General features: G+C 36.7%; 1 protein-coding gene across 1 annotated transcript in view; it reads right to left on the bottom strand.

Annotated features, from left to right (window-relative positions):
- GPC5 (glypican 5) overlaps positions 1-26,299 on the bottom strand; it is a 1,364,332-nt gene that overhangs the window by 1,067,764 nt on the left and 270,269 nt on the right. The gene's annotated exons all lie outside the window — the stretch shown is intronic.

Here is a 26,299-nt window from a genome sequence, read left to right as displayed (position 1 = left end):
GAATAAATTATTCCAAAGTTCCCTTAAAGTTCTAAATTTTTAAAAAATTTTCCATGAATGAGAATTACCGGAATTATGCATCACTCATTTATTTAAACCATAATTATTTTGTTCCAATATTTGCAAAGAACATGTATTAGATGCTATAGGACATAAAAGATTAGAAACTGAATTTTCCCCAAAAGAGCTGACAATTTAGAAGGAAAGAAAAAACAACCCCCCAAAACATCAAACTGCACCTTAAGAAAAGGCCTGGCCCACACCAGGCTCCAACCCACGCTGCCAATGTGACAGCCCCAGAGAACCCCAGAAAAAGCCCTGGCCCATGCTCACTTCAGCTCCAGTCCTCCTGCCAAAGCCACTGGGCACACACAGTCAGCACAGGGATACTCCCAGACAAGGACATACCTTCAAGAGTAGGAGAGGTAATTGCTTCACTTAATTTATAGAGACAAACAACAGAAAGCAAACTTTAATGAAATAGAGATAAGTAGTTTACTTGATAGAATGTTCAAAGTACCAGTCCTATAAAAGCTCACTGAACTCAGGAGAAGGCTATAGGAACACAGTGAGAATTTTAACAAAGAATTTGAAAATGTAAAACAAATATTATATATATAATATATATATATATATATTTATATATATGAACCTCATGGTAGCCAAAAACCAAAAACCTACAATAGATGCCCAAAAAAAACAAAGACAAAGGAACCCAAAAGTAATACTAAAGAAAATCATCAAACCACAAGGGCAGAGACTAAAAGAAGAAAAGGACAGAGAAGAACTACAAATACCTCCAGAAAAGAATGAACAAAATAGCAATAAGTACATACCTATCAATAATCACTTTAAATATAAATGGACTAAATGCCCTAATCAAAAGACATAAGGTGGTTAAATGAATAAAAATAACAAGACCCATCCATACACTGTTTACAAGATATTCACTTCAATGTTGAAGACACACACAGACTGAAAGTGAGAGGATGGAAAAAGGTATTCCACGCAAATGGAAACAAAAAGAAAGCTTCGGTAGCAATACTCATATCAGACAAAATAGACTTGAAAACAAAGTCTATAACAAAAGACAAAATAGGACATTACATAATAATGAAAGAGTCAATCCAAGAAGAATTCTTAAACATGTATAAACCTAACATAGGCATACCTATATACATAAAGAAAATATTAACAAACATAAAGGGAGGAAATGACAGTGATACAAAAGTAGGGAACTTAATACCCTACTTGCAGCAATGGACATATAATCTGGACAGAAAATCAGTACAGAAACATTGGCCTTAAATGACACATTAGACTAGATGGACTTAATAGATATCTACAGGACATTCTATCCCAAAACAGCAGAATACATATTCTTTTCAAGTGCATATGGAACATTCCCCAGGATAGATCACATGCTAGGCCACAAAACAAGTCTCAATTAATTGAAGAAGATTGAACTCATATCAAGCATCTTTTCTGACCACAAAGATATGAAACTAGATATCAGTTACAGGGAGAAAACCGGAAAAAACACCAACACGTGGAGAGTAAACAACATGCTACTATAAAACCAATGTGTCAATGAAGAAATCAAAAAATACCTTGAGACTAATTAAAATAAAGACACAACTTTCCAAGATCTATGGGATGTGGCAAAAGCAGTCCTAAGAGGGATTTATAGTGATACAAGCCTATCTCAGGAAACAAGAAAAATGTCAAAGAAGCAATCTAACTTGACACCTAAAAGCACTAGTAAAAGAAGAACAAACAAAGACCAAAGTTAGTAGAAGGAAGGAAATAGTCAAGATCAGAGTAGAAATAAATGAAATAGAGAACAAAAAAAAAAAAAAGAGGAAGAAAAGATCAATGAAGCTAAGAGCTGTGTTTTTGAAAATATAAATGAAATTGATAAACCCTTAACTAGACTCATCAAAAAAAAAGGGGGGGGGGGATAGGGCCCAAATAAATAAAATTAGAAATGAAGAAGTTACAACTGACATCCCAGAAATACATACAATCATAAGAAATACTACAAACAATTATAAGCCAAAATTTGGACAATGTAGAAGAAATGGATAAATTCCTAGATACATACAATCTTCCAAGACTGAATCTTGAGGAAACAGAAAATCTGTACAGACCCAATAATATTAATTAAATTAAATCAGCAATCAAAAAACTTCCAACAAACAAAAGTCCAGAACCAGATAGCTTCCTAGGGGAATTCTACTAAACATTTAAAGAAGAGTTAATACCTATTCTTCTCAAATTATTCTGAAAAACTAAAGAGGAAGGAATACATCCAAACTCATTTTACAAGGTCAGCATTACCCTGATACCAAGACCAGCCAGAGATATTACAAAAAAAGAAAATTACAGGCTAATATCCCTGATAAACATAGAGGCAAAAATCCTCAAAAAAAATTAACAAACTGAATTCAACAATATAAAAGGACCATAGATCATGATCAAGTGGGATTTATTGCAGGGATGCCAGGATGGTTCAATATCCACAAATCAATTAATGTGATACACCATATTAACAAAAGGAAGGATAAAAAATCACATGATAATCTCAATAGATACAGAAAAAGCATTTGACAAAATTCAACATCCATTCATTACAAAAACATTCAACAAAGTTGGCATACAGGGAACAAGCTTCAACATAATAAAAGCCATTTATGAGAAACACACAGCTAACATCATACTCAACAGTGAAAAGCTAAAAGCTTTTCCTCTGAGATCAGCAACAAGACAAGGATGCTCACTCTTCTCACTTTTATTTAACAAAATATTGGAAGTCCTAGTGACAGCAGTCAGACAGCAAAAAGAAATAAAAGGCATTCAAATTGGAAGAGAAGAAGTAAAACTATCACTATTTGCAGATGACATGATAATATATATAGCAAACACTAAAGACTCCACCAAAAAACTACCAGAACTAATAAACGAATTCAGTAAAGTCACAGGATATAAAATAAATATACAGAAATGTGTTGTATTCCTATACACTTATAATGAACTATCATAAAGAGAAATCAGTAAAAAAAAATCCGATTTACAATGGCATTAAAAAGAATAAAATACCCAGGAATAAATGTAACCAAAAAGGTGAACCACCTGTACTCTGAAAACTATAAGACATTGATGAAAGAAATTGAAGACAACACAAATAAGTGGAAAGATATCATGTGTTCATGGATTAGAAGAATTAAGATTATTAAATACACAAATATTTACAATTGCCAAGATATGGAAGCAACCTAAGTAAGTGTCCATCAATTGATGAATGGCTAAATAAGATATGGTATATAGAGTTGACCCTTGAACAATGTGGGGGTTAGGGGCACCAACCCCATACAGTCAAAAATCCACATATAACTTTATAGTCCACTCTGCGTATCCACAGATCCACATCCATGAATTCAACCAACTGCAGATAGTGTGGTACTGTAGTACATATTTATCAAAAAAAAAAATCCACATATAAGTGAACCTGTTCAAACCCACATTGTTCAAGGATCAACTGTATATACAATGGAATATTACACAGCCATTAAAAAAAGAATGAAATCTTGCCACTTGCAACAACATGGATGGACCTGGAGGGTATTATGCTAAGTGAAATAAGTCAGACAGAGAAAGACAAATACTATGTTTTCACTCATATGTGAAATATAAGAAAAAACAAATAAACAAATATAACTAAATAGGAACAGACTCAGATATAGAGGAAAAGCTAGTGGCCGCCAGAGGGGAGGCAGGTGGGGTTGAGGGGGGAATGGGCAGATTAGATGGAGGGGATTCAGAGGTACAAACTATCAGTTATAAAATATAGGCCACAGGGATGTAATGTAGAGCACAGGGAATATGGTCAATAATATTATAATAACTTTTCATGGTGTATATAAAAATATTGAATCATTATATTGTACACCTGAAACTAATATAATAAGTCAACTATACTTCAATTAAAAAAGAAAAAGAAGTAACACTGTAACATGTAGAAAATGAACAGATTAACTCTGTTTGGGGTGCTTAGGGAAGAGCTTCAGTAGGTAATGTCTAAACGGCAGATTAAAAGATAAACTAGGGGTTTGTCAGGTAGACAAAGCAGGAAATTTCCAGGAGAGAGTAGAAAGGCAAAGAGGTGTAAACAATTTAACATGTTTCATAGAACAAAACGTGCATAGTGAAAGAAAGCAGTATAGCAAAAGGTAAGACATAAAAAATGCCATGATATATATGGTGAAGGATGTTAATCAGACATTGTGGTAATCATTTCACAATATATACAAACATCTAATCATTATGTTGTACATCTGAAACTAATTTAATGTTATAGATCAATTATATCTCAATTCTTTTAAAATGCCTTAATATGTCTTGGATATCAAGCTGAAGAACTTGCTTAAGCAAATGGAAAGCAGGCAAAAGCTTCCAAGGTGGAAAATGGTTGCTTAACGATTTCCACAAGAGAAAAATCATCATAACAGCAGTTTGCAGGGAGGGAGATGAAAGGTCCTCCAGTAGCACACCAGACAAATGCTGGGGCCCAAAGTCAGCAGAAGAAGTGGTGAAAGAAGCAGCAGATGTAGAGGTAGACAGGAGGGAGAGATAGTCGCTTGGAGACTGATTAGATATAAAATGTTTTCCGAACAAAGAATAATGGTGGAAGGCAGAGGGAAAATCTTGAGAGAGACAAGTGCAAGAAAAATCAGGCTGACATCAAAAATGGATAAAAATTTGGTTCGCCCGGAAAGAAGGGAACATGAAGGGTAGTAGTAAAAGGAAATTATGTTTGAAGAGTAGGTTGGAGTCAGATCTTGGAGGGTTTAAAATGATAAGCTAAGAAGTTTTATTTATTAGACAAAACCTCTGATGGCTGTTGAATAGAAAAGCAAAATTCCAGAGCTGATATTTAGCAATGTATCTGACAGCCCTGTAGAAGTTGGACTAGAGAGAGAGACCTATCAAAGGGAGGTAAACTGTTAATAGATCCTGAAGTTTGTAGGAAAGAGAATTTTATTCTGAAGTACAGTGTCCATGAAGAGAAGGATTCATGAATCACGTACAGAGAGAAGAGAAGAAGAATCAGCAGGGCTAAATCCAGAACACTGACAACACCAAATGCTGGCGAGGATGTGGAGTAACAGAAACTCTCATTCATTGCTGTTGGGAATGCAAAAGAGTACAGCCCCTTTGGAAGGCAGTTTGGCAGCTTCTTACAAAATAAAAAAAAAAAAAAAAAAAAACTTTTATCATATGATCCAGCAATCACACTCCTTGGTATTTACCTAAAGGAGTTAAAAATTTATGTCCACACAAAAACCTGCACACAGATGTTTATAGCAGCTTTATTTATGATTGCCAAAACTTGGAAGCAACCAAGCTGTCCTTCAGTAGGTAAATGGATAAAGAAACTGTGGTCCATCAAGACAACAGAACATTATCTAGTGCTAAAAAGAAACAAACTATCAAACTGTGAATAGACATAAAGAAAATTTAAATGCCCATTACTAAGTGAAAGAAGTCACCCTGAAAAGGATACTGTATGATTCCAACTATATGACATTCTGGAAAAGGCAAAACTATGGAGTCAGTAAAAAGATCAATTGTTACCAGGGGTGGGTATGGGTGGGGGGGATGAATGGAGAAACACAGAGAAGATTTTTAGGGCAGTGAAAACTACTCTGTATGATACTCTAATGGTAGATACATGTCACTATATATTTGTCCAAACCCGTAAAATGTACAATGCCAAGAATGAACGTTAAACTGTGGATTTGGGGCGATAATGATGTGTCAGGGCAGGTTCATCAGTTGTAGCCAACGTATCATCACTGTGGTGGAGGATACCGGTAACAGGAGAGGCTCTGCATGTGCTGGGGTAGGTGCTATGTGGGAAATCTTGGTACCGTCCACTCGATTTTGATGTAAACCTAAAACTGCTCTAAAAAAATAAGGTTTGTTTTGAAAAAAAAATCAACAGAACTCAGCAAATTACTGAAAGTGAGAAGTTAGGGATGTATAAGGTCAAGGTATTAAAAAGCTCAGAGTGAATTTCCAATCACTGAAGTGGAAAAATAGTGATAGTGGAGTGTAAATATATTAACAAGTTGCTAAAAGATTCATTACAAAGGTGGAAAGTATCTTCACTGTCAACAACTCCTAGTAACAAGAACCAAGGGAAGATGGTATAAGTTGACGGCGGAAACGTCAAGAGTAACACTGTTTGGCGACACTACAGGAGATTTTGAAATAAAGGAGAAGAGTAAAATGGAAAGGGATGGCAATTATGATCCCATGTTATGAGCCATAGAGCTCTAGACAAGTTATGGAACTTCTACAAATCTCAGTTTTCTCATCCTTTAAACTTGAGAAAATAAAACCAGTTTGCAGTTGCCAGTTAAGGAAAATCTTATCTCACCCTGTCGATCCCATGTTGGACCTAAGACCATATCTGCTATTGCACATATTTCCTAGGAAGGCAGAAAGATAGCTGAAAGTACCAGCCTCACATTATTTTTATTCCCATTATCATCTTTGCAATTTGTTTTACAAGGATAAAAGAAAATGTACAAGCCGTATACATATAAGTCATCTTTAATTGTATCCAAAGGTACAAGCATATAGAGCAGATTCCAATACATACAAATAAATTTCAGAGCCCTTATATGTGTTGACTTGCTATCAGGGAGCTCCACTTCACGCTTTATTGAAAGGGAATGGAAAACCATCTGTTACCAGCACATTAGCCTGTCACCTTAGCTCCCCTGAGTGAGCCAACTGGGGTGGACCATTTCAATACTAGCACCTTCTTGCTATTGAAAAAATCCCTCACACTTACTTTGACAATTTTTCATCTTTGACTTATACTGCAATTTCCTCCTTATTCTCCCCCCTGGTCTCTACCATTCTCCCCTGCAATCAGTCTGAAGTGCCTTGGAAAAAAATAGTTTTCCTCCCTAATGCTTATCTGTGTCTGCTTTAAGTTCCATCTCTGGCTTCTCACTGATTTTCAAATTCCCATCTCACCTTGAAATAACTCTCTTAGTTGCTCATAACCCATAGCGCTTCTCCCACTCTGCTCAAGTATTTGTTTCAACAACTCCTTTTCACTTAGCTGACTTTCTCCATTCTCACTGTAATCGTGGCACTCCATATAAAGTGTAAACTTCTGTTTACAGCCTCCCTCTGTCTGTTCGCTCAGTCTTATTTAAATCTTCAAATATTCAAAGCTTTTAGCTAATAACCCAAAAAAGCTTTGTAAGAAACAACTTAAAACTGTTCATTTTCATTTGACATCCATCAGCAGAGCTTCCATTTAGTTTGTAATGATCTTTTAAAATGTTTATTAATAATAATGAAATTGCAAAGCAAAAATGTTTAAAATACTATAACTTGAAAAGCAGTGAATGTGGAGATACTGTGAGTGTTTATTAAGCAATCTGTTTCAGAGGATGAGGCAAAGGTGGTCTCTACATCACTGTGTATGCAACAGGTGACCGAACCAGGCCGTATCTAGGATGCTTGGTGTTAAAATGAGAGCTGGCTAAAAGAAATTACATAAGATATGACTCTGCAAGCATGGTGGAAAACAACAACAACAATAATAATAAATAACAGATAAAAATAAGAAACAGAATGGTTTTGTGTCAAATATGTTGTGCTCCATTATATTAAAAGCTACTTTTAAACTATTTGGAGGGAACATACTATTGGCAATTTTTCTAGTTCTAACAACAAATGTGAGTTCATTAATTTTCTCTTGCCCTGTTTCCTATGATTCTCGGAAATGGTTTGCCAAAGAACTGGCTGGTGTTAGGGGTAAAATCTGTTACCACAAATCAGAATGAGGCTAACTTTTCCAGACACAGATGAAATCCATGATTTTAGCTTTATTCCCATGAGAACAAACTTAGAAAAGTAGGTTCGGCCAGATCATAAGGGTTTGGGAGGGGGCTTAATTACAAGGTTCATGAAGTTTGGACTTCATTTTGTAGACTATGGCAATGTATTCACGATTAGCAAGCCAAGGAACAGCATTATCAGAGCCTCATTTTAGAAAGATCTGGCCGAAAAGGAGACATTTCCCATAGGTAAAACAAGAAAATACTAGAATAAACCTAATAAGAACCCACGAAATCTGAAAAGAAGAGAAAGGGAAAGCTCTTTTATAAGTAGAATGAATGGGATTTGGCTACTGGTTGATTCACTATAAGAGATTTAAAAAAGAAGAAGAAATAAAGCTGTTAGCAGTTTTGAATCTGTCAAGCAGGGCGAATAAAGATCCAATAGCCAATATGTGGAAGTTAGACCACAGAATAAGTTTACTGTTTGGGTTTATCTGCTCCTCAGAGCAGGAGATGAATTCTAATTTAGAACTTGGATTTGGAGGTAATTCTAAAAGATGGTTCTAAATGGTGGATTAGAAATAAAGAGAAAGTTAATGACTAGAATTACCTGCATAGAGCCAATAGTTAAAGCCATGAAATTGGACGAAATTACAAAATGTATATAGAATGTAAAGAAGGTCAGAAAGAAAATCTTTCAGAAGCAGGAGAAAGAGAATTCAGATAATACACCCCCCCCCCAAAAGAGAGAGAGAGAGAAAGAAGAGGAACTGGAAAGGAGGAAGAGGAGAAGGAAGGGATAAAGGAGGAAAAAAGAAGGAAGAAAGGAGGGAAGGAAGGGAGGGAGGGAAGGAGGAAGGACTTTAGACTAATAGAGCTGGAAGTCCCATAGAAGATATCTAACCTTAACCTAAGGGTGGGAAAATTGAATCCCAAAGCAGGACAATAACTTTGCTAAGACTGAATCTAGCTAGTGGATGAGTTTCTATTTATTATAGAATCAATGGTCTCTTCTTTATGATTAGTGGTATTTATCTTCATCTGTTGTGTGGGATTCACATTATATAAGTCCTAGTTCCTAAGTGTCCTACATAAATAAATAAGCTGGATTGAAAATGATCTAGATATATGAGTAGACAAGAGAATCCCATTTCCCCTATGTATGTGGGAGTGGATGAGAGGAAACATGGCAGTTATTTCCCTTTAAGATCCCTAGGAATGAATAGGGGTCGGGAAAAGGAGGAACTACAAGGATATTAGACAACTTGATTTCTCACCTGGGTTTAGGAGGAAAACCAGGATAACTGATTGATGAAAAGAAGTCCTCCCATGATACACAACCCCCAAATTCCAATTTTATGAGACAGTAATGTAAGAGTTTCCTCTCTTCTACAGAAGGGCAGGTAACATCATAAAAAAGAATAGTCAGTAACTTTCTGATCTACAAACTACCACAATGAAATTATTTGGTCAGATCAAATACCTGCTCAACAATTAGAAAAGCAAAATTGATCATGTAAATTGATATGGCCACTATGGAGAACAGCATGGACATTCCTTAAAAAACTAAAATAGAATTACCATATGACCCAGCAATCCAACTACTGGGCATATAACCAGAGAAAACCATAATTCAAAAAGACACATTCGCCCCAATGTTCATTGCAGCACTATTTACAATAGCCAGGTCATGGAAGCAACCTAAATGTCCATCGAGAGACAAATGGATAAAGAAGATGTGGTACATATATTACTCGGCCATAAAAAGGAACGAAATCTGGTCATTTGTAGAGACGTGGATGGACATAGAGACTGTCATACAGAGTGAAGTAAGTCAGAAAGAGAAAAACAAATAATATATGTTAACACATATATGTGGAATCTAGAAAAATGGTGCAGATGAACTGATTTGCAAGGCAGAAATAGAGACACAGATGTAGAGAACAAACGTATGGATACCAAGGGGGGGAAAGCAGTGGTGGGGTGTGGCGGGATGAATTGGGAGGTTGGGATTGACATGTATACACTAATATGTATAAAATAGGTAAGTAATAAGAACCTGCTGCATAAAAAAATAAAATAAAATTCAGAAAAAAAGAAGAAAAGCAAAATTGGCAGATTTCATTATAACTGTCACACTTAACATATGTTACATGTTCTCAGATTTATGAATCCTCAATATTTTCTTAAAAAATTAGATTTGGGGCTTCCCTGGTGGCGCGGTGGTTGAGAGTCTGCCTGCCAGTGCCCTGCTCTGCCCTGGTCTGGGAGGATCCCACGTGCCGCGGAGCGGCTGGGCCCGTGAGCCACAACTGCTGAGCCTGCGCGTCTGGAGCCTGTGCTCCGCAACAAGAGAGGCCGCGATAGTGAGAGGCCCGCGCACCGCGATGAAGAGTGGCCCCCGCTTGCCAGAACTGGAGAGGGCCCTCGCACAGAAACGAAGACCCAACACAGCCAGAAATGAATAAATAAATAAATTAATTAAAAAAAAAAAATTAGATTTGTTTCCAGTATGAAAATGCTTTTCATACTGCTACTGATCGGTAGTTGCACCTGAAATCCACGCTTCACATCAAAACCTTTCTAATCCACATTTAAACTGCATATGAAACATAGAACTGCATATGAAAATATTTTAGTGAATAACTGTTATTTCTGGTATTGCAAATAACTTTTATAAGTTACCAAACATTTAATGCCATCTTCTTCAGTGCTTTTCACCTGGGAGGCAATTGACAAACACTGGTGTTAACGATGTTATTACAACTGTGTATTGAATACCTGTGATGGTTAATTTTACATGTCACCTTGCCTGGCCACAGGGTGCCCAGATTCAACATTGTTTCCATGAAGGTGCTTACAGATCAAATCAGCGTTTGAATCAGTGGACTCAGTAAAGTAGATCACTTAGCCAACATGAGGAGGCATCATTCAATCCACTGAGGGAAGACAGAGGAAGGAGGAATTCTCCCCTCCCCCACCCAACCCCAGCCTCACTGCTCGGGTGCGTCATCTCACCTCCTTCTGCTATCAGACTGGGATTCACACCATCGGCTCCCCTGGTTCTCAGGCCTTTGGACTCAGACTGGATTAGACTACCAGCTTTCCAGAGTCTCCAGCTTGCAGACAGCAGACTGTGGAACTTCTCAGCTGCCATATCGTGTGAGCCAACCAATTCCTCAAAATAAATACCTTCCGATGTATATTCATCCTATATATCTTATAAGTTCTGTTTCTCTGGAGGACCCTGACTAATACAATGCCAAAATCAGGCTTCATTAAATCACATATCTTTTAATGGTTGTACAAATTGTTATTAACATCACAAATAGTCTTTACTGTGGTTTAATTCTGTTTTGATACATGTAATTAAGTGACTGTAATATCCTGTTTAATTTTCCCTTAAATAATCAAATATATTAATTTCCTTCTTATGTCATTGTATTTTGACTGAAGAGGTATACATCTTCTCATCCTATAGATACATATCATAGTGTCCCCCATATAACATAACATAATTTATGAACTCAACCTTTAAATCAGGTAGATTCCACCCAAAACATGATCCTAGTATATTTTTCAATATAATGCAACACATACTTCAGTGAAAGTATACAAGTATACTGGATGAATATTGATATACCTTGAAACAACATTAAACGATACTAATAATATAAGCAGAGATAAATTTCGGCAAAGTTGAGCTGGAGCTATTCATAAAACATATTCTACTTTCCTGACAATTTCCATTTGTAAGCCAGATATTTTCCCCGCCAAAGTTACATTTGGTGAAAAAAATTAACTTCATGATGATTAGAATTATTGCATGGTGACAGTATATTACTATAAAAACTTTTGCCCAGTTTGTATTAATGGAAATACAAAAATACATGATTATGGACCATCACACCCTAAAACTATGGAAACACCATCATCCAGATAATATACATGTTACTTAGAAGTTCAAGGTACAAATAATTCCAGAAGCCAGCTATGGAAAAGATATAAAAGTTGTAACTATAATACCACTTTTAAAACACTAGTATATTTTAGTATTGCAACAAGGAATATTTATAGCAAGTTATAAATTATTAAGGCTCTACAAAGAACTTCCTTTAAATATATTATCCATAAGAATTCTAAATTTGTACAAGGTGCCCAGTTCCCAGGAAAAAGCAAATAAAACGGTGTTAAAGTTGAAGAAGGGCGAAAACACCTACAGTCTCCACCTTGCAAGGGCTAGAAATATGTTTACGCTATAGTTAGCAAAGAGCAAACAAGGCCCTTTTAAAAGTATTTACTTGGAGCCACAGAATGTCTGGTCTTGGGTGGTTGCTTTCTGTTAGTCTTTCAATTTTCCAGAAGTTGCTTCTCCATATGGATTTTTGTAGCTATCATCATAAAGTTGCCACCCAAACTCATTTTATATTTAAAATTTAAAAAGAAGAAGATGGAAGAGGAGAGAGAGGAGGAAGAGGCTGGACAGAAGCAGAACAATATTTCTATGATCTTCTGTTTGGCCCATTGTGAGCAGGATCTCCAGTCTGCACTGCTACTTTTGTACACCTACAAATTAAACCACCAGAGGGAGCTTCTGCATTTCAGTCCTATTCTTAATCATTAATTAAACTTATTGTATGGATCCATTTTAAATCATTTAGTTCAGGCCTCGCAGAGAAAAATACAACTTGTAGACCAAAGCGACAAATACCTAGATACATGAGATCGCCATAAAAATCCAGTCTTTTATGAAAAACTACTAGACTGAGAGTACACTACCAATTTGGTTAAATGAGAAGAGGAAAACCAACTCAGAATTGTGGATTAATTTGTCCTAACTGAGCTGTCTTGGAGTCAGGAAGAGGGAGAGACTGAATATTGACCATGACAGTCAATTATTTCCCCTCTTTCTCTTTCCTTTCCTTCTTTACTTCCTCCCTCCCTCCGTCCTTTCTTCCTTTTTTCCTTCCTTCCATTTACAAGGACACATTAGTTTAGAAAGTTCCCAGGACTGAAAGTCAAACATGTGCATTTTAGTCCTTATTTAGCTACAGATTGCAATGACAATAAACTGAGCACCTATTGTTTGTAGGGCATTATTCTAAGAGCTGGGAATAAAGTGAAAACTTTCTCCCAAGATGCTTACATTCTAGCAGGGGAAACTGAAAATAAATCATTAACTAGATTACTTTTAGGTCTTGATGAATGTTATTCAGTTAAAAATGGATATTTGCCAGACTGATGGGATAGAATGAGGATGGACAGCTTCAACTAAGTGGTCAAGAAAGACCTTTAAAAAGTAGTATTTGAATTATGTTCTGAAGTGAAGTAAAGAGGCAACCATGGAAAGATGACAGGGAAGAGCTTCATATATAGAGAGAAGAGTAATTAAAATAGCCCTGGGAAAAGAAGAATAGGAGGCTGCTGCAATTGAAAAATACATTATAGTAGAGGGGAGTAAAGAGAAAGAGAGCAGAGGTAGGCTGGCCAGATGATACGGTTTCACATACCACATAGTCTGCCAAAGGGTGAGTTTGTATTGTAAGTGGGTGTTGAAGTCAACAGAGAGTTTTGAGCTTAATGATAATCCAATCTGTTTTGTTTTAAAAATATCACACTGGATGTTGGTCAGAGAGAAGTCTGAGCAAGATGTAAAAAAGTAATAGACAAGATGGAAACAGTGAATCCAGATGTAAAGTTTTGGGTATGGTTCAGAGTATGAGGCTGACTTTGCTGAGGATGGTCTATGAGGACTGAGATCTAGTTGACGGTGGAGACAACAGGACTTGAGGTTAGATTGAATATAGCAAGTGAAGAACCAGTGGATTCGAGAATGACTTCTAGTACTTTTTGGCTGAAGCATCTGGGCAAATGGAGATAGAGAAGAATGGATTTGGGGAGAAAATGAAAAGACTCTTTGGGACATGTTTGGCTTTCGAAGACTATTATTCATCCACGAGGAGCTGCCCAACAGGCTATTAGTTATATGAGCTGGAAACTCAAGGGTGAGATCAGGCAAGACGTATAAATGTGGTTGTCAACAGCATGTACTTGGGATGAGTAAAGATGGAGGAGGGGGCTGAAGACTGATTCCTGGGGCATGACAACATTTGCTGGTGGAGACAAACAGAAGTTGAAAGAGACTCTGAGAAGTTTCCAGACAAGTTGGAGGAATCCCAGGAGAGTGGGCTATCGCAAAATGCAAATGAAGTATTTTTTTTAAAGAGGAAGTGATCAGATATGTTCAAAGTGACTGATGGAAATTAACCATTGGATCTTATGAGAAAAAGATCATTGGTGATTTGTGAAGAGTGTGCTTTTTATGGAGAATTGTGTTAGAATGCATAGTCTTCAAGGGGAGAATAAGAGAGAAAAAAGATAAGAAAGCAGAGACTGTGAAAATACACCAGTCTTCCATGGAGTTTTGTAGCAAAGGCGAGTAGATTTACGGGATATAGCCTAGAGAGGCATGGAATCAAGTACATGTTTTGTTTTCTTTTGTTCTGTTTTATTTTGTTTTGTTTTAGGACAGTAGCTTTTACAACATGATTGCATGTTTAATGGCAGAGACCCCATTTCAGATAATTTGATACTAAATAGTTCTAATAGTTCAAAACAAGTGAGTTATTTTTCAAAGTGTGTGAGTGCCAGGGAGACATGTAGTTTAAACAAATAACCTGAACTTGGAATGCCTTTACTTCTCCAATTATCCATAGCTGCTTAGAATTGTGTTCACAAGCATTGGAGGTGCTAGATCATAGAATGTAGATTGGGCAAGGAGAGAAATAAGGGGGAAAATGGGAGAGGAGGGTAAACATGTTGAATATTTCCATAAGACAAAATAATTTTTGGATTAGAAATACAAGAGTAAGTGAACTGCAGTGGTAGGAAATGATGACCATAATGTGAGAACTGCAGATTTCAGAGATGGTGCCAGTACTAGTGATAGGATTGGGAAGGTGGGAGTGATTAGGGATAGGGTCAGATTACAAGATATGCAGGTTGGACTAATTTTTTAAAAATTTTTATTGGAGTATAGTTGCTTTACAACGTTGTGTTAGTTTCTGCTGTACAGCAAAGTGAATCAGTTATACATATACATATATCCCCTCTTTTTTGGGATTTCCTTTCCATTTAGGTCACCACAGAGCACTGAGTAGAGTTCCCTGTGCTATCTAGTAGGTTCTCGTTAGTTACCTATTTTATACATAGTAGTGTATACATGTCAATCCCAATCTCCCAATTCATCCCACCCCTTCTTCCCCCCTTGGTATCTGTAAGGTTGTTCTCTACATCTGTGTCTCTATTTCTGCTTTGCGAATAAGTTTTCATCTGTACCATTTTTCTAGATTCCACATATAAGAGATATTATACAATGTTCGTTTTTCTCTTTCTGACTTACTTCACTCTCTGTATGACAGTCTCTAACTCCATCCACGTCTAGGCAAATGGCTCAATTTCGTTCCTTTTTATGGCTGAATAATATTCCATTATATGCTTCCATGTCCTGGCTATTGTAAATAGTGCTGCAATGAACACTGGGGTGCATGTGTTTTTGAATTATGGTTTTCTCCGGGTATACACCCAGGAGTGGGATTGCTGGGTTGTATGGTAGTTCTATTTTTAGTTTTGTAAGGAACCTCCATACTGTTCTCCATAGTGGCTGTACCAATTTATATTCCCACTAACAGTGTAGGAGGGTGCCCTCTTCTCCACACCCTCTCCAGCATTTATTGTTTGTAGATTTTTTGATGATGGCCATTCTGACTGGTGTGAGGCAATACCTCATTGTATCATAGTTTTGATCTGCATTTCTCTAATAATTAGTGATGTTGAGCATCTTTCATGTGCTTGTTGGCCATCTGTATGTCTTCTTTGGAGAAATGTCTATTTAGGTCTTCCACCCATTTTTTGATTGGGTTGTTTGTTTTTTTGATATCGAGCTACATGAGCTGTTTGTATACTTTGGAAATTAAACCCTTGTCAGTTGCTTCATTTGCAAATATTTTCTCCCATTCTGAGGGCTGTCTTTTCATCTTGTTTAAGGTTTCCTTTGCTGTGCAAACGTTTTTACATTTAATTAGGTCCCATTTGTTTATTTTTGTTTTTATTTCCATTACTCTGGGAGATAGGTCATGGACTAATGATCTTAGATAATCCAAGCGTTTTGAATTTCCAATGGTCACTGATGTAACTCGGGAAGAAAGGCATAGTGGAGTTGATCCTGGAGTCAGAGCCACATACTGAATGACCTGGGAGTGGTTAGAGGGCTGGGACAGCTTGGAGGTTCTGAGAAGGCTGACCACACCACTGGTGAAGGTCAGCAGGATGCTGATGTACTAGCGTAATTGGCAATTGCAGGTTTTAGGAGAAAATTTACAATCTGACTTTAAGCAAATAATTTATAAGCTCTGTTCATCTTTTGACACTGGGAAAATATACATACTTAATTCACAGTGCAGCTGTGGGGATTTTGTAAACATCTCTAAATGTAGGGATTTCTTTCTTTTTTCATTGTGTGAAGGAAGTTTTTATTGATAAGGGCAATAAAAACTAGAGCTAGAATGTATTTTGCTAATTTCTTATCTTCAAGGAGTTTATGATCTAATTAGGGAGGTAGGGTTTCCAATGATGAAACAAATTGATAAATATACAAAGCTAACTTCAATACGATATAAACAATGTCTCAATAGGGTATAAACTGTGTGTCAAAAGAATGTTATAAGCAGTGAGTTGTATAGGAGCCCAAAGAAAAATTACTAGGGACCAAAAGTACCCGGGAAGGTTTTAGACAAACCTTGAATCATTGGTAGAAAGAAAAAAAAAAGAGAGGAATTCTACCCTGAGGCTGAGGGGATGGAAATGAGAAAAAATTGTCAACAGTGGATATTAACTTGGTCATACTAAGCAAAGCTTGATTCAATTACGTTTTTCAATATGATCTCTGGAGAAAAAAGTATTTTTTTCCTTCTGTGATCATTGGGCTTTGTGACATTTAAAACTCCTTGAGTTATACAGTCTAATATTCTACAAACTACTAAGCTCTGCCACAAAAAGAGGGCCAGCCAGCCAGTACTACCTTAATATTGAGGTGGTGAGAAACCACAAGGGAGGAAAGAGAAGCAACTCAAAATCAAGTTGAAGAATAGAGGACATTGAAAGACTAAATAATATCCCTAGAGACAAAATCAAAACTTGACCATTTCATTTACCAAAGGGAGTGAGAATCCTACACTGTGAAAGTAAATATTTTTAAATGTAATTAGATAAAAAATAAAAAGGAGATACATCAATACGACCATATTTTCACCACTTTTTCAAAGCTGAAGATGTTTGAAGATGCTGTAAAATGGCATCAACTAGAGGTTTAAAATGTTCACAGGCTGTATATAAAATAGATTACTAATAAGGACCTACTATATAGCACAGGGAACTCTACTCAGTACACTGTAATGGCCTATATGGGAAAAGAACCTAAAAAAAAGAGTGGATATATGTATATGTATAACTGATTCACTTTGCTGTACACCTGAAACTAACACAACAATGTAAATCAACTATACTCCAATAAAAATTTTAAAAAAAAAAGTTCAACGGCTATTTATTCTGCTCTTGTCAGATCAGGTCTCTTGCATTTTCTCTTCTCCTACCCTGCACTGGAAATTCTTTCCCCCTAGAATGGGCTTCCGTTAGCTCTTCCTTGCGTAGATGCAAGAGCTTCCTTACTGACTTTCTCTCCGATTCTCCTGGATCTAATCCTTCTCCCCAGGCTCCCAGATTCATCTTCCTACAGCACCGTTTTGATCCAAAGCCTTTGATGGTTCCTCCCATTTCCTAATGAGTACAAACTAAAGCATTTCCAGTGAATTTACAGCAGAACCTCCAAATTTCCCAGCACTCCTCCACTTTAAACACTATACGCTTTAGCTAAACTGTATTACTCATAGTCTCTAAAGTTACCCTGTACTTTTCAGTCTTTGAACATTTCTTCTTTTCTGCTTGTCTAAATGTTACCATCTTTCAAGGTTCAGTTAAAATATCACTTGTGAAATTGTCACCCTTGAGCTCTCAACTTGAGGCTATTTGTCAACCTTACAAGCATTGGGTTTGTACATCTCAGTAGGATTTGTTCCGCCACAGCTTAGAGTATTGCAGAGAAATATTTGGCTTGGTTGTTTTCCGTTGTTCCTAAATGCTATCAAAGTCCCCACTCAGCCCCCCAAACAAAGCTAATACACATTTATGCAAATAAATTAGTAGCTTCTTCTCAACTACCTTATTTGTTGGAAATAGTCAAATGATAATTCTGGAGACAATTTAAATACCCCCCTCCATAAAGTACTCAAAGTATAACATTGTGTCTTCCTGTTTACCACGCTGAGGCATTACAGGCTTTTCTACCTTTCTTATTTTTCATAGATACTGACCACCTATAACTAATATTCCATGTAACATTCAGATGTCAAAAAATTGCACTGTCAGAAAATTGTTAGAAGGGTACTTGAAAGAAACACTGCTGACTGGGAAAATAATTTCAATATATTTAATAGACAAATGCTTATTATTCAGAAAAGTTGAAAAAGACAAATGACCCAATGGAAAAAAGCAAATGGACAAAGAATATGAATACTTAAGTCACAGAAGAAAAATGCAAATAGCAAAAGTCATATGAAAGCTGATAAACTTAGCACTTATCTATGAAATTAAAAATACAATTTTCATCCATCCAACTAGAAGACATTTTAAAGATGGACAGTATCAGCTACTGGCAAAGGTGTTGGGAAGATGATCTCTTACATTGCTAGCATGAGTATAAAAAGGTACCTCCAGGGGCTTCCCTGGTGGCGCAGTGGTTGAGAATCTGCCTGCCAATGCAGGGGACACGGGTTCGAGCCCTGGCCTGGGAAGATCCCACATGCCGCGGAGCAACTAGGCCCGTGAGCCACAATTACTGAGCCTGCACGTCTGGAGCCTGTGCTCCGCAACAAGAGAGGCCGCGATAGTGAGAGGCCCGTGCACCGCGATGAAGAGTGGCCCCTGCTTGCCGCAACTAGAGAAAGCCCTCGCACAGGAACTAAGACCCAACGCAGCCAAAAATAAATAAATAAATAAATAAAAATTAAAAAAAAAAAAAAAGGTACCTCCAACTCTTGTTGGAGGGGACCTCGCTGTTTTTATTAAGTTTTTAAGTCTGCACTTTCTACCAGCCAGCAATTCTACTTAGCTATATCTCACCTAAAGAAACAATGACACTTAAGAACAAGGAGGCATGTACAAAGATGCTTAAGAGAGCATTTATTTTTAATGATGAAAATTAGAAATTAATGTCCATCATTCTGTCATGATTATCACTACATAATCATAGTATATTATAATATAGAGTACTATGCAATGGTTAAAAGTAAAATATCAGGGCATACTATGAGTTTAAAAAAATTGAAAAATGATAAGTAAAATAGGATACAATTGATGGTATTCAAATTAAAATATCACGTATTTCTGTTGTTACATTCATCCATGCATATAAATGCATGTTAAATGTCTGGAAGACTACCTAACCAGTTTTTCCTAAGGGAAAGAAAGCAAATTGGCTGAGACCTAACCTTCTACAGCATTCTCCTCAATTTTACAAACATGTACAAGCAGATATACACATATACACACATTTTATTGTTTTTTTGGTCTGATTTTACTAAATTAGAATTATATTGTATACATCCCTGCAAAGCTTTCTTTTGCAACTGAAATTTCATGAACATACCAGAAGTCACTAGCTATATACAAATGCCAGTTTTATGCTTTCTAATTTAAGTATGTGTACATAGAGATACACACACATATACGTGCTCATATACATCATAAATGGAATCATAATGCTGCATTCTATTTTTTTTAAATGCCATAGATTTTTCCTATTACTTTGCTTGCTTCTCCAACTCCTTCTCCTTTATTATGGCCACTCACATCTTTTCCTTCCCAGATCATCAGGTGAAGCAAATCATTTATCATCCCTTTCTATTGTTCTCCACGTTCACATGCCCATCTACTTTGCACATATTCAGACATATACGTATTTATAAATACAAAGATATTCCACGCAAAAATTGAATGCTTAATAAAAATAGGATCATACGTATTTCTATTCATTTCACTTTCTCAATCCCATAATATCACATAAAAATCCATTCATGTCTATTGATACAGCTTAAATTCATTATCTATGATGCTTGCATAATATTCCTTGACGTGGCTGTATCCTAATTTATTCAACAGTCCACCATTGCGGATATTTGTTTGTTTCCAGTGTTGTGGTTAGAATGTCGCTGCAAATATTGACACAAACATCTCTGTACTATGTCTTTGAATACTACTAGTACTTTTATTTCAATACAATAGAGTCTCAAGAAATTGGACTTTGGGGTCAACATCTGTAAAAGAACTCCAAGGTAACCAAGGACAGAGGGGAGCTGCTGGTGAGAGCATAAGATTGAGAGACGTTTGGAAGTCAGACATATGGAGTCTTGATGACCATGTTAAAGAGATTTGTCAGGTCTCTAATTATAGTGCTTTAAATCCTGAGTACAGGAGGTTACAACTAAGTTTTTCAAGTGTTATTCTGGTGACCCTATAGATGGGGTGGGGCAGTAGGGGACATGAAGAGACTGAATGAGATTAGACTAATTAGGACACGTTTGCCTGCCATCGCCCATGCAAGAAAATGGCTGGTGGTGGAGAGATTCAAACATATTTGAGATACGGTTAGGATGTGAAATCAGTAGGAATCAGCACTGGAAGGTAAGTGTCAAGGACGATTCCTAGGTATCTAGGTGGATGTACTGAGCCAGGGGATCCCAAAGAGTAATCAGGATTGGGAGACAAGATGATGAGTTCAATTCTGGATTCATGCGTTTCGAACAGTTTGGGACCATTCCGAGAAAAAGTGTCAAGCAGAAAACTATGTATATAGGTCTGGCGCTCAGAGATTGTCTTGGATATATACAAATAAGGTGGTAATTTAATCTGAGACATCAATTTCTAGGCTGATGTGACAAGGGTCTCCAAAGTGACTCTGGGAATAAACCACTTTTTATGTCCCAGAATCATGAAATCATCAGTGGTAAAGAATGTGAGATTAAAGAAAGGGAGAAAAGACATTACTGTTAACTACACTTCTTTTTATCCTGGGAACTGTGGCAAGTGGTGAAAAGGTACAATGCTGAAAAGAAGATGCGGATACTACCATCACCTGGTCACCCCTGACTACCTAGGCATTAAAGGGAGTATTTTTAAATGGGGGATTGCTCTCTTACTTATTTCAAATTTTTCATAAACATAAAATTAATTTTATTTTTAAAAAAACCCTCTTGCTTGTAGATTAAAGTGAATGCATGTGTTTTCTTTTATTTCCATTTATCCATCTTGTAATATTAATTTGGTTTCTTTTTTCCACTAATCTTAATATTTACTTCTCAGATGATGGGTTATTAAAGTTCTAGGTAGGACTGTCCTTTGTCTCTTAATAGGGTATGACTTGTTCTGTAAGAAACGTATTAGGAAACACACAACATCCCTTTGTTCTAAGGCTAGTCAGCAGATGGTCATGCTGAGGAAAAACCAACAGCAAAGTCATAGGAGGCCAAACACTGGGGTGGAAGGATCCTATGCATTATCTTTTGGGCTGGGACTTAGCAGTGGGACTTTTATATATCCCAGTGTGGAAATAAGAATGCTCTATCAAGGACATTGATGATTGTGATGTACATTTTAATTGCATAGATTACATTATTTGTTGATAAAAATGATTAGAGTAAAGCTAGAAGAATAACATACAGGCAAATATATTTAACTCAGATCTGTTTACTCTCATCTCTCCATGGACATAGACCACTTTTAGAAGGTCAAGAGAATGTTTAGTCCTCTATTTTCACCTTGCTGCACGTGGAAAAAATACAGTTCAATCAAATTCATATAGAGTTTTCAAAGGAATTCATTTTCTGGACTGTGTTGTCAGCGCCCATGGTGAATTTTAGGGTGACCCTTCTGTGATGTGAGGGGATCCACCTGAGTGTCACAGCAGCCAACAGTTTAGCCCTAAACTTAAAACTATCTGGCCAGCTATTAGGCTACATTACCTTCAACTCCCCTCCAATGTAATTTACTTGTGGCCAAAGCCACAAATAAATCATGAACTTACCTCTGATCAGCATTTTCCAAAGGGTTTTTAGCAGAAAATCCATATTTGTCCAGGCAAACATGGCATCTTGGTTAAACATACATTGGAAATGCTCTCCTTAATCTAGTTAATGGGTATTCTTAAACAGTAAGATTTATTAGAGCCTTTGATGCACTAATATGCATGGTGATAACCTGCAATGATCTCTAGGAGATCAATATTTTATATAGATTTCCCTCAAACTTAAGATCATACAACACTTTTTGAAACAATGTCTACCGCTAACATCTAAAAGAACACTAGTGAATAGCAGAAAGCAGTTTTTAAAATGTCCTTATACGAACAATGAGGGATTCTGTAAACCAGAAATAAATAGGTCTAAAGGGCATCTAGGTTGGCAGCCTGCCTCAGTCCTGCTCCAGGTCCCTGAGCAGCTCTGGTTGTCCTAGTACCAAACAAATACGTGAAGTGGAAATGCCCTAATGTCTGATGTTTGCCTTCCTGGACTGAGAACTACAAGGTGGAGGGCATGGTGTAGGGTCACTCACAGAACTATGTAGAGTAACTTACGGGCATATCTATCAAGATTTGTTTTTAATGTTTTTTATTTTTGCTTTGCCCCTTATTTCCAATAGCCTAATTTGATAAATGGGATTTTTGACTGGGCTTAAGATAAATGCAGATATAACGTTAATGATGCCAGAGTATTTATCTACATAAAAGTTTAATGGAAGCGTTTTGTGCATTCATTAAAGAATCATAGATTATCACAATTGTCTTGCTGTGCTCTCATGGGAGATATGAAATGCTAGTAATTAAACATTCATTGAAAAATTATAAATGCTTGAAATTAACTCTAATTCAGTGCATTCATCAAGACGTTTCCACTGTGGAGTCTGGAGGTCATTTCAGGTCAACAAATATTGCCAGACACTTTAGTAGGCACTGAGGATAAAGAAATGAAAAAGACCCAGTGAATTCTCTGGAGGAGCTTCCAGTTTTGTTGGTAAGGTGGTCAGAGTAGAAGAATAGTCCAGTCCACGAGGGGCTGAAGGGAAAGGGTGAGGTACTTTAATCTGGAACATGAATGCAAGGAGGGCAGGTCAGGAGAAATAGGATGAAACTGTGGAAGGAGAAAGGGTGTTATCATGACCCAGAGGACCTAGCACACCATGCTAAGGAGTCTGGATTTTTTCGTATAGACACAAAGAAAGCAAAGGTGGAGCAGAGAGATCAATTTGGAGACAATTCCAACAGTCCCAACAATGCAGCAGGAAGGCCAGATTTACCATTGATCAACAGGTATTCATCAAAGAACTCACATGTCCATCAAGACTTAGACTCTAGAGATACTGTGATGAACACAGCGGCTAGTCTCTGCCCTCTGGGCACACACAATTCAATATAAAACATCAGTGAATAATTAAATAATTGCATGTATGCAAAATGCTGTAAAGGAAAAGTTACGGCGTTACTAGAACATAATAAAGAGTTACCTAACCTCTCCTACAGAGGCCAGGGAACGCTTCCCAGGGTTAGTGGTAGCTAAGATGAGACCAAAATGACCAGCAGCCCTATCATCAGGCAGATAAAGGTGTTGGGGAGCACGGTTGGGAAAGAGCCTACTTCCAGAAAAATGTAACTGACAGGAGTCAAGGAGAGGACCGTATGCTACAGGAGTGAAGAGAACTCCAGCTTGGCGAGAGCGAAGAAGGATTTTGGGGGATTGACATGTACCCACTGCTATATTTAAAACAGATAACCAACAAGCACCTATGGTACAGCACAGGGAACTCTGCTCAGTATTCTGTAATAACCTAAATGGGAAAAGAATTGGAAAAGGAATAGATACATGTATATGTATAACTGAATCACTTTGCTGTACACCTGAAACTAACACAACATTGTTAATCAACTATACTCCAATATAAAATAAAAATTTAAAAAAAAAGAGTGGTTCAAGATGAGGGTAGAGTGGTGGTAAAGGTCAGATATGCAAAGCATTAAAGGTCAATTTAAAGGCTTTCAGATTCTATTCTAAGGTTAATAGGAAGCTACTGAAAGATTTTACATATAATATAGTTTATATTTTGGAAAGATTATCCTGACTTCTGTCTGGAGAATAGACTTGAGATGCTAACATGGTTTTGGAAAAATGAATTAGTTCACTGTAAGTTCCAACAGGGCAGCTGCAGGCCCAGTTGGTATAAACTCAGTGTCTAGCAGTGCCTGGTACACTGAAAGACGCAACATACATCTGTTGCATGTTCAGATAAATAAAACGAGATTATCCACCATTTTTATCCATTTTTATCTGACCCAAACTTTTCTTGAATGAGAAAAACAGCTTTTCAAGGTCTAAAGGTTTACCGTCTATGTGGAAAACACCTTTACTATAAGGGCAGACATTTTTTTTCTCTGAAGGACCTTGAAGCGTCAATGATAAAATGTCTGAAAACATTTTTAGTGTGTCATTTGGATGACAAGTGAAAAGACACATTGTTCCTCTGAGTTCCCAAAGCCTCAAGAAGCATAGGCCAATAAAATGAACAAATGTATAAATGGAAATTATTCACTGGAATATACTGGTTTTCAATTTGTATGAGTCAATTTTCAAAATTATACATTATAACTTTTTATAACAGCTTTATTGTTATATAATTCATGTACCATAAAGTGCACTCTTTTGAAATGCACAACTCAGTGAATTTTACTGCATTAACAGAGATGTGCAACCATCACTGTTGTGTAATTTTACAGTATTTTTATCACTCTCCCCTGCAAAAATCCTATATGCATTAGCAGTAATTCCTTATTCTCTCACCCCTGGTAGTCACTAATATACTTTCTATTTCAGTGAATTTGCTATTCTAAATAGTTCATATAATTAGAATCACATAATACATGGTCTTTTGTGACTAACTTATTTCACACAGCATATTTTCAAGGTCCAATCATTGTAGCATAAGTCACATTGTAGCATGTATCAGTACTGCATTCTTCCTTACTGCCAAATAACATTCCCTCGTACAGTTATAAAACATGTTCAGTTGGTGAACATTTAGGTCATTTCCACCTTTTGGCTCTTATGAATAAAGCTGCCACAAATATCCATATATAGGTTTTTTGCGAACATATGTATTCAATTCCCTTGGGTATATACTTCGGCATGAAATTGCTGGGTCATATGATAACTCTATGTTTAGCATTATGAGGAACTGTCAAATTGGTTTCCAAAGTGGCTGCATCATTTTACAATCCCTCCAGCAACGTGTGAGTGTCCAACTTTCTCCACAGCCTTAACAACACTTGCTATTGTCTATCATTTACATTAGAGCCATCCTAGGGGCTGTGAAGTGTAACTGTCTCCTTATGATTTTGATTTGCATGTCCTTAGTGACTAATGATGACAACATGTTTTTGTATGTTTATTAGCCATTTATATACCTTCTTTGGAGAACATCTCTTTAAACCCTTTGCCCATTTTTATTAGGTTACTTTTTATTGATGTGTTGTCTAATTACATTAATTAGTGCCTCCACGTAAACATTTAACTCGGAGAGTGTAATACATGACAGGGATGTCTTATTCCTGATTTTAAAACAAATGCTTCCAGAAGTTCCATTATGCTCTTGGAATTATATAATAGTTCTAACATTTTTTACTTTTCTGTTTCCATTATGTGTAAGCTTTAATTTGAATGTATATTTCCATTATGTTTGTATCTTACTTCATGGTTACGTGTATGTCGATACTATTTGGCACATTCCTAAAAGATATTCAGTATGAAGTGCATCCTTTATTATGATAACATATACTTCATTCCTTATCTGTTTGATTTTTCTTTTTTGTTTTCTGTTTGCATTGCTGTCCTCTACTCATCCTCTGGGAATACCCACTCCAACTCTCTGTTGACCTGTTTAAGTCAGCTGGCCCCACATATGGCTCCAGGGTGGGAAAATGACCCAAGGGTGTCCAGCCAGAGTATCAGCAGATAGTTCAGAGAGAAGAATGGGCTCAAAATCAAAGCGATGCGCAAGCATATAAGAGATTTTGATCCATGGGAAATAAGTTCTGTTTTTATTCTTGCTAAACTACACAAGGAGAAGCCTAGAGATTGTATAGCCTACCTTGTTAACACTCGGGGATGGTCTGCCTGAGAAACAAACCAAGACAGACTAAAGCTTCACTGAGAAGTAGAGAAGCATGCTAATAACATTTATGAGGAAATAGATCAAGTCAGATCTTTGGTTATCTG

The sequence above is a fragment of the Eschrichtius robustus genome, chromosome 18 (genome assembly GCF_028021215.1).
Source record: "Eschrichtius robustus isolate mEscRob2 chromosome 18, mEscRob2.pri, whole genome shotgun sequence".
Taxonomy (NCBI): domain Eukaryota; kingdom Metazoa; phylum Chordata; class Mammalia; order Artiodactyla; family Eschrichtiidae; genus Eschrichtius; species Eschrichtius robustus.
Note: the sequence above shows the minus strand (reverse complement) of the source record. Positions and strands in the feature narration are given on the sequence as shown.